The sequence below is a fragment of the Diceros bicornis genome, chromosome 20 (genome assembly GCF_020826845.1).
Source record: "Diceros bicornis minor isolate mBicDic1 chromosome 20, mDicBic1.mat.cur, whole genome shotgun sequence".
In the NCBI taxonomy this organism is placed as follows: domain Eukaryota; kingdom Metazoa; phylum Chordata; class Mammalia; order Perissodactyla; family Rhinocerotidae; genus Diceros; species Diceros bicornis.
The window spans coordinates 21,399,466-21,417,387 of NC_080759.1; the positions used below are offsets into that span (position 1 = coordinate 21,399,466).

The 17,922-nt window shown below is 43.3% G+C and overlaps 1 protein-coding gene across 4 annotated transcripts in view; it reads left to right on the plus strand.

Moving 5' to 3' along the window:
- Window positions 1-17,922, plus strand: part of ARL15 (ADP ribosylation factor like GTPase 15) — a 407,407-nt gene that overhangs the window by 5,384 nt on the left and 384,101 nt on the right. The window lies entirely within an intron of this gene.

Genomic DNA, 17,922 nt, shown 5'->3' on the forward strand with positions numbered 1-17,922 from the left:
AGTCCTGGGAGAGGACATACAGTGACATGATTCATACCCGCCAGGAGCTTGCATTCTGAAGGACGCCTAAGCCGTGTGCTTGTTGGCATGCTGGGGGATGGGGGGAATTAAGCATATGAGTTATGAGGGTGAAATCAGTTAACAGTGTATTGAGCACTTATGTGTGCCAAAGTTGTAAACACTATCTACGTGTAATGGCATTAAACCGAGGCTCAGAGAAGTTGTGTAATTTCCCCAAATTCCTGCAGCTAACAAGCAGTAGAGCTAGGATTGTGGCCCCAGAGTCCTCCCTCTCATCGCCTTCCTTCCAGTTTGTGGTGTTAAAGCTGTTGGAATGCAGTGGAAATTTTTACAATGTATTTTGTGTAAATGTTATGCTGCTGCTTAAGTAAAGGGGTCCATAAAAGTGCTGCTTGACCAAGTAAGAGAAACCAGGGGCCGGGAGCAGGCTGACTGATGTTCCCGCCTCCTCAAGGACTTGGCTCTGCTAAATGATCTTTAAGAAGTCTGGATAGAAAGATAGACAGAAAGCTGTGTTGTATCTTGAGCCTTCTGCCTTACAGAGTCCTGACTATGGTCACTGAGGTGACCTTCAGCATCTAATGTTTCTTTGAATGACCACAAATGGGTTTCCAGGCAACTGTGTTACTCAGCCCCCTAGTGTCACCTCAGGGCTAGTTCCTGTCTGCCACAAGCCCCAATTTTCTTTTGAAGAGGTCACTGAGACTCAGGATCTATTTGTCAGCTTATTTGAAGTCTGCTATGCTCCTTTACCAAGTGCTGCCTGGAAAGTGGGGCTGTCCCCAGCAGGCACGAGGCCCCAAGTAGCCTTTTCCTTATGGATTTCATTTGGGCAAAGTCCCTGATGACACTAATGATAAAGGGTTTCTTTTTGAGATTGACTGGAGAGAAGGGAAGATTTTTTTTTTTTTAGTTAAGGTCTGGTGAACGCATGGTAGATAAGAAAACGGGAGTTTCCCGTGATACTTCTCACAGATTGAGTTAATGATGAGTTTTATTTTGGAGCCTGCAGCCTCCTTGAGTTCTGCCGTGCTGACGTCTTCCCAAATGCTTCAGGTGTTTGGATGAGTGTAGAAGCCCAGTACTGGTTGACTCTCATTTCTGAGTATCTGCAAAGTGTTTGGACACAGTGACTTCCAGCAGGCCTGGCTTCATGGGTATGCGGCCACGCGGGCCATGTTTAGAAGAGCCCCACGCTTGGTTTAATGCTCTGTGGTCACCATCTTGAAATTCTTAATTTTTGGCAGTTGGCGTTTTCATTTTGCGCTGGGCCCCCAAAGTTATGTAGCTGGTCCTGACTTCTAGTGCTTAATAGTGCTTAAGTTAAGACATGGGGAAATCCCCTGAATGACCCCGGGGCAATGGCCGTCATCAGAGTCTGTCACTCGAATCAGCGCGGGGTCCCTGACCATCTTGATTGCCATTTTTTTTTTTTTTTGGTGAGGAAGATCAGCCCTGAGCTAACATCTGCCAGTCCTCCTCTTTTTGCTGAGGAAGACTGGCCCTGGGCTAACATCCATGCCCATCTTCCTCCACTTTATATGGGACGCCGCCACAGCATGGCTTGCCAAGCGGTGCATTGGTGCGCGCCCGGGATCCGATCCAGCAAACTCCGGGGCGGCGCAGCGGAGCGCGTGCACTTAACCGCTTGCGCCACCAGGCCGGCCCCTTGCTGGCCATTTTATCACTAGAATTGAGTCTGGTGCCTGGTAAATAGGAGACTATGTACGAAGTACAGTGCAGTGTTGTACTTGCACTACCTAATTTAATTCTCCCAACAGTCCCGTTAACCAGATACTACTGACTTACAAAAGACTTACTGACTTAGGAAAGAGGGAACTTGAGGCTGGAGTATTGGCCAGAATCATGTAACCCGTGGAGTGTCAGGACTCGGGTATGAGCCTAGCTTGGCACATTCCAAGCCCATGCTTGTGAGCATTATTCAGTAATGCCTACCTAATAATAATTAATAGTTGTTCAGAAGATGAGTGAGGGGGCCCCATGAATCATAGACGCAATGCCAGAAGTTGAGGGGTCACTTGATTGCTGCTGTCATGTGGTTACTTGAGAGATGCCTTCCTGGGAACTCAGTGACAGCCTAGCTCCCGCTGGGGAAGCTGTGTGGGTTTGTACCTTATGGTGAGAGAGTTTGCTCACTGATTTGCTTTCATTTGTTGACCTACTGTCTCCTTCACTGTTTTGCATAAACGTTGGTGTTCTGCTCTTTGGCTCAGAGCCAAACACACCTACATGATTTTGATACCTTCTAACCACTTGAAAAGTTGGATTTGCAGGACAGTCTAATTTATCAGATTCTTTTTTACCTAGGTTTGCTGGGAACTGTTCTGACCTCTGGACTGTTTCTCTCAGGGTTAAGGACTTATCTCCTGGTAATTGTGTCCATGTCTCCCCTAGAGGGATTCCTTTGGGTTCTTTTTTCAATAGGATAGCTGCTTCTCTGGCCTCTCACTGTTGGGGAAGGCAGATGTGAGTCTGGAGCCATCCCAGGACCATTGATTGAGGCTCAGAAGGGCTGCATCTGTTTCTAATCAATCTACACATGGAGTCAAGAGCTAAAATGAAATACAGTTCTTTCAAAGTTTTATTTTTAATAAATACAAGTATTCAGAAAAGTACAGAAAATAAACACTTCTATGTACCTGCCTCCCTGATTGAACAGTTATTAACATTTTGCCACTTTAAGTTCAAAACCCTGGTGCACTTTAAAAAAAAAAACCAGAAAGAAAAAAAAAGAAATTATAGCTAAAGCCTACTGCTCCCCCATGCTTGCTTTCTCCAACCTTCTCAGTGGTGACAACAGTCCCAAAGTTAGTGGGTATCATTCTCTTGTATGTTTTTGCATTTTTATTATATTTGCATGCATGCATAAACAATATAGAGTATTCTTTTGTGTGTGTTAACAATTTTACAAAAATTGTAACATACCACTCATCTTTTTGAAATGTGTTTTACTTCTCTAATGTTTTTGAGATTAATAAATGTTGCTATATGTCTCAGTAGATGTTTGTTTTATATTTTGGGTTTGGATATTACCATTTCTGCTTTTATATATAGGGATCTTATTTGGATTTTGTGAGAAGCTCACAAAAGAGAACAGGTGTTGGTTTTTTTTTTTTTTTTTTGAGGAAGATTGGCCCTAAGCTAACATCCTTTGCCAATCTTCCTCTTTTTGCTGAGGAAGATTAGCCCTGAGCTAACATCTGTGCCCATCTTCCTCGATTTTGTGTATGGGATGCCGCCACAGCATGGCTTGATGAGCTGTGTGTAGGTCCACACCAGGGATGTGAACCTGCAAACTTGCGAACCCTGGGCCGCCAAAGCGGAGCACATGAACTTAACCACCACACCACTGGGACGGCCCCAGTTGTTGGTTTTTTTTTTGTTTGTTTGTTTGTTTGTTTTGTGAGGAAGATCAGCCCTGAGCTAACATCCATGCTAATCCTCTTCTTTTTGCCGAGGAAGACCGGCTCTGAGCTAACATCTATTGCCGATCCTCCTTTTTTCTCCCCAAAGCCCCAGTAGATAGTTGTATGTCATAGCTGCACATCCTTCTAGTTGCTGTATGTGGGACGCGGCCTCAGCATGGCTGGACAAGTGGTGTGTCGGTGTGCGCACGGGATCCGAACCCAGGCCGCCAGTAGTGAAGCGCACGCTCTTAACCGCTAAGCCATGGGGCCTAGTTGTTGGTTTTGAGGCATAGTTTTGTGTGTGTGTTTTCTTGTTTTGAGTACTCACAATGAATCACAAATTATTTAATAAAATTTTATGAGCATTTCAGTCTCTATTATGATTCATCAGTTTGTTTTACAGCTTATAACGATCATTTTGTAATCATATTAACACAGGTACATGTAAACATATACATACATATATATTCTTGCCTGTGCAAGGACTAAGATTATTTTGGTAACATTACTTTAAAGTGAAAGCTTAGTGAAGGAAATTTGGAAAGCACAGCAAAGCACGATGGAAAGAAATATCTGTGATCCAGCAACCCACAGAGAACCAGGTGACATTTTCAACCCTGCATCATAATGAAGATATAGTTTTATAGCTTGCTTTTTACACTTGTGAATGTTTAAATTTTAACAATTCTGCAACGTTAATTTTCTGCATTATACTAGTAAACCATACTTTTCTTAACTAATTACCTTTTCATTGGGTATTTTATGTTTGCTCCAGTTTTGGCTGTTATATAAATAATGCTGCAATGGACATTCCATGTAAACTCTTCTGGATATTTTACGGTAGTCTTATCGTAAGGAGCAGTAGTTCTCTGGTACTTTAATGAGTCTTACTACAAAAAGGGGTTCCATTGCCAAGTATGTTTGGAAATTGGGTCAGACAAGTTTCTTTACTGTACAGCCTTTAATATGCAAATGAACATGGTGAATCTCTGAAAGGGAGATTACTACATGCATTGTTTCTAATCCTTGGGAGTATTGTTGCTTTATGATCAAGTTCTAGAAATACATTTGTAGGGTCAAAGGATACCTGCATTTTAAAGCTCTTGGCATTGATTAAATAAGTTAATATTTGTAATGCACTCAGAACAGTGCCTGGATATAATCAGTTGCTGTTTTGTTTTTTTTGTTTATAATTTTATTTATTTATTTTTTTCCCCCAAAGCCCCAGTAGATAGTTGTATGTCATAGTTGCACATCCTTCTAGTTGCTGTATGTGGGACTTGGCCTCAGCATGGCCAGAGAAGCAGTGCGTCGGTGCATGCCCGGGATCCGAACCCAGGCCGCCAACAGCGGAGCGCGCACGCTTAACCGCTGTGCCACGGGGCCGGCCCTCAGTTGCTGTTTAAGTCAAAGTTATGTAATAGCAAAGTTGGTGATGATAATTATTAATATTTATTGAGAATTTACTCTGTCCTAGATTCTGCAGGAAGTGCTTAATATGTATTCACCATTCATTTAGTCCTTTCAACAACCCTGTGAGAGGTCTAAGAACTATTATTATTCCTATTTTATGGATGAGGAAACTGAGGGTCAGAACAGATTGAGTAATCACAACTGCCTCAGTTGTTATAAGGGTTGGTGACACGTCTATAATCTTCATCTGTACATATTTTTATTACTGCAATGGAGAAGAGAAGAAACTTTGAAGCCCTGTACTTGATCCCTTCCGGAATAGCTATCTTTCTTTCCAGTCTTTCTTTCTAATACTATGATTCTTTCTTTCTAATACTATGATTTAAGTGATCGTAAAGTTGCCTTTACATAATTTATCATTTATTCACTCAAACAACTTGAATTTTTTATAAGCTTTTTATGTTCTGGTGCTGTCCTGGGCCTTAGGGATATACAAGTGAATAAGACATTGGTCTGCCCTCAAGGAACTTACACCCTTGTAGAGATGAAAAATAAGCAATTACATTTAGGAGTGGATAATCTATTTAGAGGGAAATAAAGGTTATTAAGGGAGTATAAGAAGGGGAAACTTAACCTAGGCTTGAGGGCCGAGGAGAGCTTCCCACAGGAGTCATTTCTAATCTGCAACATTGAAGTTAAGTAGAGTTGGCCCAGTGACAGGCAGGACCAGGGCCAGGCAGAAGGAACAGCTTGTGTAGAGACTTGGGGGTGAGTAACCCATCACTTCAGGGAACTCCAAGGGCTCAGTGTGGCTGGAGCAGAGTCAGGAGCAGTTGCTACACGTGAAGAGGCAGAGCCTAGCATATGGGAACCTTCAGAGTTTGCCTGGAGTGACATGGTTAGATCTGGCTGCGGTGTGAAGAAGGATTGGGAAAGGGAGGCCAGACTAGAGCAAGAAGACCAGTCAGAAAGGTGCTGTCCTGATTCAGGAATGAAATGATGGTATCCACAACCAGGTAGCGGTGGAGGGATACAGAAAAGTAGATGGATTTAAGCAACATTTAAGAATTGCCAGAATTTTGTAATTAGTTGTAGAAAATGAGAACAAAGGAGATTTTAAGGATAATTCTCAGGTTTTTGGTTTGAGCATTGTTCTGGTTATCTATTACTGAGTAACAAACTACCTTAAAACAGTGGCTTAACTCAAAAACAATTATTTTACTCCTGAATCTGGAGGTAAATTGGGTTTAGCTAGGCTGTCCTTGCTTAGGATCCCTTATGAAGTTACAGTCAGATGGTGGTTGGGGTCATCTCAAGGCTTGTTCATACACTTGTCTGGCATCTGGCCTGGGAACACGCATATAGCTGGGGGCTGGAAAAGTGTGGACTCCTCGGGCCTCTCTCTTCATGTGGTCTTTCTGCATGTTGCCTCAGGGTAGCTGCATTTCTCACATTCAGGCTGAAGGCTTGCAGAGCGAATGTACCAAGGGAAACTGGCAGAAGCTGCTGGTCTTTTCTAACCTAGCCTCAGCAGTCATGCAGCATCACATTCTGCATTCTGTTCATCAGGGCAGTCACGAAGGCATGCTCAGGGTCAAGGGCGGGAGATGGACACCACCTCTTGGTGGGAAGAAGTCGAAGAATTTATGGGCATGTTTTAGAACCACCACGGGCATTGGGGTGGCTAATGGGGTCATGTACTGTGGTGGGTAACACTTGAAGGAATAGCATGATGGGAGGGAAAATGAGGAGTTTGATTTTGGTGTTACCAAATTTGCACTGCTTGTGCAAAACTCAAGTTGAGATTTCATGTAGGAAGATGGGAGCTCAGAGATGACTCTTGGAGATGTAGTTAAAAACAATAGGTAACATTTATTGTTACTTGCCATATATTATATTATATTATTACTGTTGTATGGGAGGCATGGTGTATTTTTCATGCATTATTATTTACTATTATCATTAGATCTGGCTAATGTCTGACCTCACATTCTTTTTTTTTTTTTTTTGGTGAGGAAGATCAGCCCTGAGCTAACATCCATGCCAATCCTCCTCTTTTTGCTGAGGAAGACTGGCCCTGAGCTAACATCTATTGCCAATCCTCCTCCTATTTCTCTCCAAAGCCCCAGTAGATAGTTGTATGTCATAGTTGCACATCCTTCTAGTTGCTGTATGTGGGACGCCACCTCAGCATGGCCTGACATGTCCGGATCCGAACCCGGGCCGCCAGTAGCGGAGCGTGCGCACTTAACCACTAAGCCATGGGGCCAGCCCCTGACCTCACATTCTTAACCATTTAGATTCAGTTATCATCTGAAGCCATGGCCACGAATGAGCTTGCCCAGGGAGAATTGTGCAGAGTGGGAAGAGAGGAACCCCGAGGAAGCCCAGTGCCTCAGTCAATGCTGACACATAGTAGGCACGCAGTTTTTGTGGGATTAGCAAAAGGAAAGGAACCTAAAAAGTAGCCCAAGAGAAAGAGAACAGAAAGGTTGGAAGAAAACCTGGAGAGTGTCCTTCAAGAATGCTCAGAAGGAGACTTGCAGAGGGAGGAAGTGGCCCATTGTGTTCAAGATTGCCTAGAGATCATGAAAGATAATGATTGAAAAGTGACTGGATTCACGTCAGTAGTGACCTTGGCCAGAACGTTCTCAGAGGCGGAGTGGGAGGTGAGGAAATGACACTGCAGTAGTTTAGTCTGTCAAGAAATTTCACCATGAAAGAGAAGACAGATAGGGCTGGAACTGGAGGGGTGAGGGAGTTGAGGCTTGGTTTTCCTTTTTATTTATTTATTTATTTATTTATTTTTTGCCCCAAAGCCCCAGTAGATAGTCGTATGTCATAGTTGCACAGCCTTCTAGTTGCTGTATGTGGGATGTGGCCTCAGCATGGCCAGAGAAGTGGTGTGTCGGTGCGTGCCCGGGATCCGAACCCCAGGCCGCCAGCAGCCGAGCGCCGCACTTAACCGCTAAGCCACGGGGCCGGCCCTCAGCTTTCCTTTTTAAATGGCACTGAACTTGAGATGGTTAAATGCTGATGAAGAAGAATGTGACCTCATTTTGCTGAGTGTGACTGAAATATGGTGGGGTTAGGGGTTTGAGTGCCTGGGTCTGAAGAAGCCACGGTGAAGAATGAGAGTGAGGGATGACCAGGGAACCAGAAGTGTCTGTTGCTGTGCACTATTGAAGTCAGAGACCATGACTGAGCAATGACACAAATGGTGGCTGCGTGCCTTTATTTATTTTTTTTTTCTTCCAGACTTTGTAGCTGTTTGGGTGTAGGTTTCAAGAGGATGGGCAATTAGCTTGATAAGGGTTAGGATTTTTCCACAGTGAGTCAATGGGTGGATAGTAGGGTAGAGGAATTTAGGATTCTGGCAAGAAAATGGTTGAGGTGATAGACCATGAGCTCTGAGTTAATGGAAAAGAGGGAAGGGTGAATAGGAAGAGGATGCAGGGGGACTGGTAGTCTTGATGAGGCTGGCCAAAAGGTGTTCCTTGGAGTAACTGTTCAGAGAACTGGAGGGAGAGGAAGTTCACTGTGGGCAGACAGTAGGATGTGTGAATTTGTGGTTGTAGAGGTAGGGCAGGTCTCTGAGAGGAGGCTCCAGTGTGTGGCTATGGCCAGCAGCTGCAAAGATGGGGAGGTTAGGAGGCAGAAGAGGAAGTACAGTCAAGGTGTTGGGTGGAGAATCTTTGTGGATGGTGAAGTCAACCAGGACTAGGGAACGACTGAGGTTGGAATGAAAGGCTGAACCAGATTCAGAAATCCTCAGTGGGGGCCGGCCCCGTGGCGCAGCGGTTAAGCGCGCGCGCTCTGCTGCTGGCGGCCCGGGGTTGGGATCCGGGGCGCGCACTGACGCACCGCTTGTCTGGCCATGCTGTGGTGGCATCCCACATAAAGTGGAGGAAGATGGGCACAGATGTTAGCTCAGGGCCAGTCAAGAGGAGGATTGGCATGGATGTTAGCTCGGGGCTGAGTTCCTCACAAAAAAAAAAAAAAGAAAGAAAGAAATCCTCAGTGAATGAAGGGAAGGTTGGCCAATGTCATTGACAAGGATAGGTAGACAGTGCTAGATACTAGATGCTCGTTGTCCTGAGTCCTTGAACGTGGTCCTGTCCTCTTTGATAGGAGTAGGGGAGGAGGAGTGGTCTGGAGATCCTCGAGGGTGATCTCGAGGGATTGAATTAGGTCACAAGGTGGAAGGGACATTTAACAAAGCTTTTGTGGGTGTAGAGGAGTTTGTTTCATGGTTGAGTACCATGGGCCTTGAGTTGAACTGCCTGCTCCACCACTCTAACTGTAGCTTTGGCAAGTTACTTAACTTCTCAGTGCCTTACTTTCCTCCTCTGTAAAGTGGGGAGAGTTAAGAGTACCTGCCTCTTGGGTTTGTTGTGTGGATTAGCTGTAATAATCCCTGTACTCTAGAACAGTGTCTGACACCTTTCTTTACCACCTGTTCTTAGTCATCATCATAGTAAAAAAAAAAAAAAACTTCACAGCATTTAGAGTGGCAGGCACTTTCTAAGAGCCCTATGGGGTGGGTACTAGTATCATCTCCATTTTTCACATGTTAAACTGAGACGCAGAAATGTTAAGCAACTTGTTTAAGGAGATACAGCTAATAAGTGGCAGAGCTGGGATTTGAACCCAGGAAATCTGGCCCCAAAGCCCTCCCTCTTAATCAGTACTACGTAATTAGTGCATATTAACTGAACCGCCATCCCCACCTGTGCCGCCATCACCACCACCTCTGTGGCCAGGGGTTCAACGGAAAGGTTGGGGAGGGAGGGAACTAGTGTGAGGCTGGCTTGTTGGACACGAGGCACAGAGCACTGTGGAGTGAGGGCAACTGTAATATGAAAGATGATGGAATCACGTTAGGTGTTTTCCCAAAATAATTTGATCTAGCAGTTGCCTAGTTAGGGGGTTGGGAAAAGGTTAGGCCCAAGTTAATTGTGTTATGGAGGGAGTCCCAGTTCAGTTAAATAAACCCACAGCTCAATTGCTTGATTCTTAAGACCCTCAACCTGTACTTTTCTGCTAAGAGGGGTTACGCTTCCAAGGGAGTCCTGGTCCCTGGTGAGGGAGGAGACTGGACTCTCTCAAGGGACTGGGTCACCGTCTCTCTGTCACATGGGCTGCATCTTCTTGGAGGGCTCCCGGGGTTTGGGTCCTTGCTGGCAGCAGACTCCCAGGGCAGAGAACTGGTGGTTGGAAGCGCTGAGTCCAGAAGCTGAGGAAGAGACCCAGGCTGAGGCCTTTCAACGGGACTGGGAGCCAGTTGCAGGCAGCTTGTGGGAGCCAGGAGTTTGTTTTATTAGGGCAGCCTGGGAAGTTAGCCCGCATGTGTTATGTCTGGAACAATCACGTAGTAATCTGGATGCATTATTAATGAAGCTGAAATGGCCTGTGAGATCCTGACTTCTGTCTAATTAAATCGATCCCAGAACATAGTATTGCAGAAATAATTTTTGGTTGGAGAGTTCACCTTTTCCCTCCTACTCTTCCAGTCCTTCACTACCAAAACTGAACTGAGGCTCCCTCCAGGGCTGCTCCAGGGGCTGCCTTCGACAGTCATGCTTATGGGGACCACACAGAGGTACCCAGCTCAGCTCGCCAAGGTACCCGTTGTGCAAGTATGTCACAGTGCAGGGCTGGGTTATGGGCCTGTTTGTGTTCTCAGACCCTGGCACAGATGCACGGGATAGGTGCTAAGCAATGGCTGGACTGAGAGGCTGCACAGTTAAGGGCACTGAGCTTGGAGCCAGCCTGCCTGCATTTGCATTCTAGCTCTATCACTTACCTGCTGTGCAGCCTCTGTGCCTCAGTTTCCTCATATGCAAAATGGGCATTAATAATAGTACCTACCTCACAGAATTGAGTTAAAATATAGAAAGCAATTGAAAGAGAGCCTGGCACCATTAGCACTGTAAAAGTGTTTGCTTTTATTACATTGGGACTTTGAATATAAAACGAGGACTTATGATGCTGTTGTCACCCCAAAAATTCCACACCAGTTCTGTGCATTTTTCTAGTACCAGCCTTTCAAAAATATTTCTGCCTCCACCTAATAAACATAGTACAGAGCAACTGGGTTAAAGATATTGCAGCTGCCTGTTGGTGTTTTAAGTGGCAGCTATTTCTGATTTACACGGGTGAAAGGTCCTGGCTTGGGGTACGGTGGCCCACATCTCTCCTCGGGCCAGTTCTGCTTATGGCTGTTATGTAAGTTTGGACAAATGAGATGACTCACTTCAAACTTAATGGGCAAATTTTCTGAGGTTCTGCTCTAGAATTATATTATTGTTTGGAACTCTCAACTTCTCTTTTGTTGGAATCAAACAGTTTGAAAGTCAAGTTTCTGCTTTTGAGAACATCTTCCCCAGAATGTAATGGATGCACTGGCTCTTTTATGCCTTCTTCCTTTATGCATGTTTTCTGAGAGCCAGCATGTTGTAGAGGACAGAGCACCGGACTGATTTATTGGATAATGTGGCTGTTCTTGTCATTTTGAATGTTTCCTGAATGTGGCTGGTTCTTTTTTAAAGTCCCAGCACTAGATGGAGAAAATTCCTTGTGATTATTGAATTTCTCTGTTTTATTTTATATAGAAATATTGTGCTTCTATATTGTTCACCAGTAATATTTATCTTAAGGTAACATAATTTTTCCCATGACTTGTTGAGTTTTCAAGATGCATATTTTACAGACTGGGTCATTTAGGCAGGATTATTTGATCATTCCTGGGTTTCCCTTGTATTTCTTGACTTTTTCAGAGCTGTTACTGACCTGACCCTGGCTGTGGGCAGGATTACTTCTTGAGCCTGAAGTGGAGCTGTTCTCTATCATTTCTATGGACTCAGGCTGCAATTTTTCTGCAGCCTGAGTGTGTAGGAAATAGATTCCTATGCTGGTGATGTTTTAGTTTTCCCCCAAATATGTCTTTATTTGGGGAGAATGCCTAACTGTATTGGTCATCTTTGGAAATACCTTTAAGTAAATATTTTCCATTTCTTGTCTTCTGAGTGCTTCCAGTTTTATCAAAAATAATTAATTTCGTGAGCTTAATATTCACCTTGAATAGTTTCATAGAACAGACTTAGTAAAAATTTTCTCTTTTGATTCCATATCAAGAAGATATCTTCAATTGCTGATTTTAAAACTCTTCAGGGCCGGCCCTGTGGCTTAGCAGTTAAGTGCGCACGCTCCGCTACTGGCGGCCCGGGTTCGGATCCCGGGCACGTACCGACGCACCACTTCTCCGGCCATGCTGAGGCCGCGTCCCACATACAGCAACTAGGAGGGTGTGCACCTATGACATACAACTATCTACTGGGGCTTTGGGGGAAAAACAAAAGGAGGAGGATTGGCAATAGATGTTAGCTCAGAGCCGGTCTTCCTGAGCAACAAAAGGAGGATTAGCACGGATGTTAGCTTAGGGCTGATCTTCCTCACACACACACACACAAAAAAACAACTCTTCAAATCAGATTCTTTGTTATGTAGGAGAACACAAGTGTAATGAAACAAGTTGCTAAAAAAGTTAAAATTATCAAAACCTGTGTAAGAAGTGATGCATATTTTAATTCTTTATACAAAAGTTGTCTTAATAAACCGACATAAAAATACATGATTATGAAGAAATGATGGAGATGAAGAATCAAGATTTAACATGCTCAGTGATGGTTTGATTATTTTATGTCTTTTAGAGCAGTTCTCTTTCCCAAATCCAGAGTGCTTAACAGTTCATCTCTGAGGCAAAGATTATTTATCCCAATTGCTTTATATTATTGCAGTGAGTGATATTAAAACAACAGCAGCAACGACCAATGAATATTCTTCTAAGTGTGGGTGTGGTAGCATTTTCCTGGGTATTCAAAATTAACAGGGACTTTTGTTTTACTAAACAACATTTTAATCAGTGTTTATTATCCTGAAATGAAACGTAGAGATTTTAGGTCCTTGATTTTAATTCAGATGTACAGCCCTGTGTTCAAATACCTAACTACATAAGAAAAGGATCTGCTAGGTTTTAAAATATTCCATGAAGGATATATGTCAGTTTAGTTATGGGAGAAGAAAAGCCGTACCCACCCTTTCTCCCAACCTCTCTCCCTTCTTCCTACCTGACTTTCCTCACTCAACAAATGCTTATTGAGAGCTTAATATTCGTTAGGCACTTGGGCATCATAGATAATACAGGAATAACTCTTTATCTGTTGAACTATAGCCTGAAACATTGACTGTAATACAGTTCTTTGCTGGTGGGAAAACCCCAGATGATGGGTTAGAACAGAGGGGACAAACTTTTTCTATCAAGGGCCAGCTAGTAAATATTTTAGGCTTTGCGGGCCGTAGAGTCTCCGCCTCAACTACTCAACTCTGCCTTTGTAGCACGAAAGCAGCCATACATAATATATAAACAGATGTGGCTGTGTTCCAATAAAGCTTTATTTATAGAAACAGGCAGTGGGCCAGATTTGGCCCACAGATTGTAGTTGGCTAACCACTGGGCTAGTAGAATAGGATTTACCTCCTTGAAGAAGAGAGGCAGTATTTCATTATATTTTTCACTAGCATCAGAATTTTGGTTTTTGTACTTGCAGGATACCTTTAAATAAGGAGACAGTACAGTCAGTAGCTTCGGTTTTTGAAGAACAGAAACAGTATACTGTGAATCTCCAGAAGGCAGACTACAATAAGAGAGTCAAAATTATAGGAAGGCAGGTCTTGGTTCAGGGTAAGGAAGCACGTTCTTATGATAAGGTTTATTGATGTGCCTTGAATGGGAAATGACAAAGCAAAAGCTGCTCCCCACCTGTTAGGGACGTTCTGGAAAGGGGTTCACGCCTTGAGTGAGAAGGCAAAGTAGATGGAAGGTTCCTTTCAACTTTTCCCCTACTTACCATTTGGTCCCAATACATGAGGCAGTCTCTCTTCACTTGATCATGAGTTATTTAAAAATCATTGTGGTGTAGGGGGGGATTTCAAATGTTTCTTTTCATGTAAGCAATGGAATTCTTTTTTTCCAACCAATTTTATGCAGAACTCAGATATATTGAAAAAAAAGTAATATTTTATTATACATGATTTTTACAAATTTATACTTATGATATTTACTTATTGTGTTATATATTATTCTTATATGTTATTATCAGTGAGGACAATGAAGCTGTTTTGATAAGCACAAAATTTAGATTTACATGAATTTAACTTAGATTCATTTGGATGGATGAGAACTGAAGGCTTATAGTCTAGGTTTATTTGATTGTACATTTTATTCCTTCTTTTTTGTGACATTAAGGAAAAACAGGATTCCAATAGAATCATAGTTGCAAAGCTTACAGATTTTAAAGTAGATCAGACTTAGATTAATCCTCAATCAGAAGGCAGAATACAGCTCTTATTCTGAGACTTGTCCTCCCCATCTCCTCCCCCCACCAAAAGAAGTTACTCTGGCAGCACAAGGGAGTGTGTGAGTGGGCTCCAGTGTGTTAAAGTTTCACATACAGTACATTTGAGTATGTGTTTTTATTCATTTCAGTCTCTAAAATAATAAAAATTCAATTTTATTTTCAGAAACATCTCTCAAATATCCAACTGCCTCTTGGAACCCTATCTGGGATGTAGAGTTTGAAAACTACACCACAGTTTACAATCAGACCTGGGTCGAAATCTGGGTTCTGTCACTTACCTGCCATGTGCTAGTAACTCTCAGATTTTCCTCTGACAGACAGGCCTAGAAATACCCCTACGGCTCTCATGGTGAGAACTGAGTGAGATGAGAGTGCAAAACACCCAGCCCATGTTTACATAATAACTCTCATTATTGAGAGTTGTCTCTCAATAAATGTCATTTTAATCACGGCCAGCCATCATTTTAAACTGTATTGTTTATGGATCCCTAAGATTTCAATAGGTACGGTTTCATTTGCCTTGACTAGAAATTATTCACCATCTTAAAGGAATGATTGACTAGGAACTCTGCCCTTACAAATGCCAGTTACTCACTTGAAAGGAGTGGGCTTGTGGGGGGTGTGGCTCACCTATTTGTGGGTGACGATTCCATTTTGTGGCCTGAGAGTAGAGACGGGAGTGTGGAGAGATCCACCCTCCCTGGTGGAGGGTAGGAGTTGGAGAGGCTTGCTTATCCACACAGTCAGAAGCAAGGGCAATGAGTATGCAGACTTTCCTCGTTCGAGTGTTATGTCAACTGCCCCATCTCTGTCTTAGCAGTAATTAGCAGTAAAAGCCATGCACCGAGAAGGGCCAGTGTGAACACCTGTGGAGAAGGTGAACGGCAAGGGAAGGGATGAGGGCTTGTGCCACTTGGCAGCCAGACGATAGGGATAGGAGAAAATCTGCAGGACTTAGGAAAAGTCACGTCCCTTGTAAAAGAAAGGGGAAATAGGCTGAGTCCCTGGGGACCAAAATTAGTTAGATCCCAGCAACCTGGGTGGGGCACAGAGAGCCTAACCATCTTGATTGAGGTTATTTGTCTTCAGCAAGTGTAAGAAAGTGGTATGGCTGTTCATGTGTCTCAAGTTTGGGGGTATTAGATACTGAACAGTGGCCCAAAGAAATTGATCCTGAAGCCGGGTCCTAGAGAGGAGCCAGACAAGATCCTGAGGGGCCAGGAGGTTATGGTAGGGAGTTGGGTTGCATTTAAGATTACTCTTAAACTGATAAATGGTTTTAAGCAGGAGGTGGTAGGACCTGATCTGTGTATTGAAAACTTGCACTAGGTGCTGCCTGGAGACTGGATTATACAGGGGCAGGAGGGGGTCTGGGGTGGGGGTGTAGTGAGGGGACATGACATGATGACAACGACACACCCATGACACGACACCTGTTGGGGAAGCTCGTCCGCGTCCCAGCAGTAGATGTGGGCAGCTTGGCCTCGGCTTCAGTGAGTTTGAGAGAATGTCTTCTCTTTGCCCGGCACCTGATGCTTGCTTACTTGATCCGATAAGGTTAGTAGTATAAGTGTTACTCCTCTCTTCTCATGTCTGAGGACCAGTTATTAAAGTTCAGGGCGGCTGAGTAGGTTTTCTAAGGTCACACCCTGAATGATTTGAACCCAGGTCTGTCTAAACTCAAAGCTCACACTTACCTTTCTTCACTTTCCACAGTCAGAAAAACAAGAGGAAAAGTCCAGATGTTCTAATTTGTAAACCATTAGGAAATTTTTTGATCCTTTAAATGGTTAGACCACATTCTCCTGTAACCAGTGGTTCTTTCTGGGTGGTACAATAAGTTTTATAAGTTAATATGGAGGTATTGATTTCGTAAAAGGGCTTGCGAATATTTTGAGGACTTTAAATATAGATTTGACAGTATAAGCATCATGCTCAAGATAGAGGCTTAAAATGATAAGTTCAAAGACAGAATCCCTAAATGACAGTTTCTAAGGTTTTAGTAGAAAGGCAGTGCTGAAAAGTTGTACTCAATTATATCCAAAAGGTAATGGGAGAGCGGGAATGGAGGATAAATCCATATTTTAGAGAATTAAAAAATATAATTTTCCTTATGATTGTAAGTAATGATGCTCCTAAGTGTCTAGTGGGCAATGAATTGCAAACTAGATGCCTATCATTTTAAAATAATATCATAAAATATTAATGATATTGAATATTAAAATGTTGTGATAATGGAATAATAAAATTTCACATAATGTAGACTAAAACCTCTTCAGTTTAAACATAGATGTAAATTGCCTGGCTGGACAATAATGTGGGGTCTGGCTGAAGTGAATGGATTTTATTTTGGCTTCTGCTGCTGGGTCTGTGGGGGTAGAGTGTGGGTGCCAAGCCCTCTGGCCTTGGAGCATTTCTTCCTTTGGGGGATCTTGGAGTTAGTGTCCTGGTTTACAGTGTTTCCAGTGAGAAGTCCGAGTGCTGGAATGTGGAGACCTGAATCCAAGGTGTCCACAGAAGCTGATGGCAGAGGGCATCTCCCAGGGCCCCCCAGTGTCTAGGGCCCCTTAGTGCAGATGCGTGGTGGAATTTGTGCACCTGGAGCACAGTAGACACTGAAAAAATAAGTACACAGAAATTTGGCATTTACTGTGTTTCCTTTTATAACTCATTTAATCGTCTTAGTACCCCCTGAGATAGGTACGACTGGTATCTGCATTTTACAAATGACAGATTGAGATGCAAAGAGGTGAAGTAACTTGCCTAAGGTCCCACAGATAGTAAGTTGTACAGCTGGGATTTGATTCCAGGAAGTCTGGCACCCAGATCTATGCTCTCAGTGGCTCCCTGAACTGCTTCTTAATAAATATCTGTGGACTGTTGAATTGAGTGTCTGATGCTGTGACTTTTCATGGGAGAATATTTTCAAAGCAAAGTTGTTCAAAGCTTTTCTGGCATCCATTATTTTATTGTCCATAATATTGTTAGAATGACCACACCTGCTCTGAAAAATAGTAATACCCCAAATCCGCTCTCCCCGCACATTCTATTCCTTTATTTTAGTTTTCTTCATGGCACTTACCATCATCTCACTTGACTCATTTGTTGCTTTGCCTGCCATCCCCACTAGAGGGTGCGCTCTGGGAGAGCAGGGGCTTTTTGCCCTGCTCCGTCTCCAGCGGAGGACACTGCCCGGCATAGAGTAGGTGCTCAGGACAAATACGTATTTCTTTATTTGATGAAGAGGATTAATGCAAAGTACACTGGTGCCTTCAACTTGGTCATTGAAAATCCTTAAGCCTTTCAAAAGGATCACCACTCCATCCCACCCTTACCATACTGGGGCGGTGAAACATCCTAGGGATATTGCATCGGTAGCCTGGGGAGTTACAGTATGAAAGCTGAGGTCTTCCAGTTGTCGTGGTGTATGGAAATTATTTTGTATAAAGTTAATGAGAAAGACTCCTTACTACCTTAAAATAAAACCTCTTACCTCCTTAAAAAAAGACCTCGTACCACCTTAAAAAAATATGCTGCTGGTCCCCCAGAATCCTCTGTGCTCTTAAAAATCTGTTCCACTCCTTACGAATCAGAATTTGGCAAGTTTCTGCCATGCACCAGGGGCTGGGGCCTGTATTCAG